This window comes from Meriones unguiculatus (genome assembly GCF_030254825.1).
Source record: "Meriones unguiculatus strain TT.TT164.6M chromosome 13 unlocalized genomic scaffold, Bangor_MerUng_6.1 Chr13_unordered_Scaffold_39, whole genome shotgun sequence".
NCBI classification, from domain to species: domain Eukaryota; kingdom Metazoa; phylum Chordata; class Mammalia; order Rodentia; family Muridae; genus Meriones; species Meriones unguiculatus.
In genome coordinates, this window is record NW_026843648.1 from 3919393 (window position 1) to 3921864 (window position 2472).

A 2472-nucleotide genomic window follows, 5' to 3' on the forward strand; every position below is an offset into this window, starting at 1 on the left:
TCAGCCGAATGGAAACATTGTGCTGGGTTTCAGTCTTCCAGCACAGACTATCACCCACTCCCCTAAACTAAACAGTGGAAAAATCCACCTGAAGATTCATGCCTTCATGCCACTTTCCCCTCGAACATCTGTAACCTCAGCAAATATCCATTTCAGGATCTAGGTCTTCCCGTCTGTCTGTTTCAGGAACTCACTGTCCTCTTTCAGTCAGGTCGATGAGCTCTTCCTGCACAAGGGCATGGCGGTTGTGGAGCTGGTGTTGGTGTTGGTGTTGTGTGTGTGTTTGTGCAGGGGCTGTGGGTGGTATCAACTTTCCGGGTGGGACCATGGCTCCAGGTTGCCCTCTATCTGCCTCCTTTCCTTCCTTGAGTAGAGGCTTTCATGGGGAATCCTCTCTCACTGGGGATGGGCTCCTTTGCAATTTGATGGAACCCTTAGGCTCTGCTCACCTGTGGAAATATAGGCAAAAGCTGCTTCTCTGAGTGTCCCATTACCTAAAACCCATCCCACTCTTTTGAAAATCCCATTGAAGAATGGAAGCTCACACTCATCATCACGTTCTCCTACAATCCAGGGACTTTAAACAGCAGTTGTCTTCCTGGTTGCCAATCAGGAAATTTCAACTTAAAACAAAACAAAACAAAACACAATGGTCTGTATTTGTGGGAGTTACTGCTCCCTGTTTCTGTTCATTTAGAATCTCCGTTTTGTGTACACCAAACATCTGTCACTCCTTTCTCCCATACCATACAGCAATGTTCCCTCAGGGAAGGAACTACCAACAGGTGGCAGATCCTAGTTCCCTCCCCTGTCCCCTCCCCACCACACCGTGAGTGCAGTCTCAGCCCAGCTTTGCATCCAACACGAGGCCAGGGAGGGTGTTCAGGTCTATCGTGGATGGATGAGCTAGCAGAATCTGGTCAATTCTCCATTTCTGCTCAGAGTGCGGGAAGATGCTCATCAGCGCCTCCCTCAACTCGCTGGTCTCTGCCCAAGATCTCTGTGCGGGCCTGGCCAGTTTCTGCTGCATCCTAGGCAGTGTGACCGGGACAGTGAAGAGCTGTTGCTGAGGAAGCCCAGGGCTTGGAGAGGCTCCGTGGTTCTAGGGTGGTGGCCAGTGGCTGGGGCTGGGGCTGGGGCTGGGACTGGGGCTGGGGCTGGGGCTGGGGCTAGGGCTCCTGAGGACAGAGTCCAAAAAGCTCATGCCTGGCGGGCCGCTGTCATCAACCAGCTGCTTGTCTGGAGGAAAGAGGTCCTTTTGAAGAAATTCTTACAGCCGAGGTCCGTGCCTTCCCAGAGGGTCATGGGGAACCATAAATATGTCTCCCACGAATGTGTACTGAAGCAGTCTCCTGGCAACAATTTCTCTCCAGGACGCCGACTCAGTCACAAACTCTCTCAGGTTATCATTGGTCACGATGATCCCCCCGGTCTTCTCTGCCAGGTGCAATAGGAACCTGTCATCATGAGAAGAGATTCTTTCTCGGGAGACCATCCGGGCAGGAGTCAGAGCCACTATGCCGAGCTCCTGGAGCTGGCCCAACAGATGCTGTTCACTGATGTGAGGATCCCGTCTCGTTCTCCACTGCGGGACAAACACGGTGATGTTTCTGTTGCCAAGCTTCCAGAAATACTCCACGGCAAGGCCTATTCCGCGGCAACTGAAGAACTTTTTCAGGCCATGGGCCATGGCCACCTTACTCCCGTCTAACACCACATGCTTCAGATCTGCTCTGCTGGGCTCATTTCTCAAGGTCAGACTGTATGGGGTCTTGAGGGCCTCTTGAAATCTCTGAACCCCTGTGAACGAGGCAGTGGGGTCCTCAGAGGATCCACCCAATGCTGCGGATCCTGCCCCTGAAGGAAACATCCGGGGCTGCTGCAGGAGTGGCTCAGAAATTGGGGGGGCACCTCGGCTTAGGCTCAGGCAAGCCCCCTGAGCAGGAATGCTTTCCACGGGGAGGTTCCTTAGATTCTGCAAGCACAGGTCCCGCGGGTTGTTGAAAACCCTTGTCAGGCGTTCCTCCCTGGGCCAATGGGAAAGGTGGTGGGGGTTGCTGCCCTTGTTCGGTTTCCTTCTGAGCCGGGGGCGACTCAGGTTCCATGGGCTGTCCATCCCGGCCCCCTGACCCATCACGTACCCTAGTTTCTCCTTCGAGGGCCTTCGGTTCTCTCACTTCCCCTCTCTCGTGTCTCAGCAGCCTCAGTAACATCACAGCTAATTTCGCTTGTTGCACGACTACCACTTCTTGCAGTAGTGCTGCTTTTCCAGAGGCTGTTGAGGTGCATTCTTGTTGGACACATATTGGTCCAAGCTTCTTAGAGAGAAAGTAGAGAAGGACAGCTGCAAGTCCAAGTACAAGCAGGCTGGTGATCGTGATGGTGATCAAGGCCCAAAGAACTGCCGCCATGGCTTTCCCGAGGAACCCCTCTAGGCCTTCAGTTCCCCCCCTCTCCAAAATGGAGCCTCCT

At 53.6% G+C, this 2472-nt stretch overlaps 1 pseudogene; it reads right to left on the reverse strand.

Moving 5' to 3' along the window:
• Positions 1-841: 841 nt before the first annotated feature.
• Positions 842-1870, reverse strand: LOC132651048 (NEDD4-binding protein 1-like; annotated as a pseudogene).
• Positions 1871-2472: the final 602 nt, after the last annotated feature.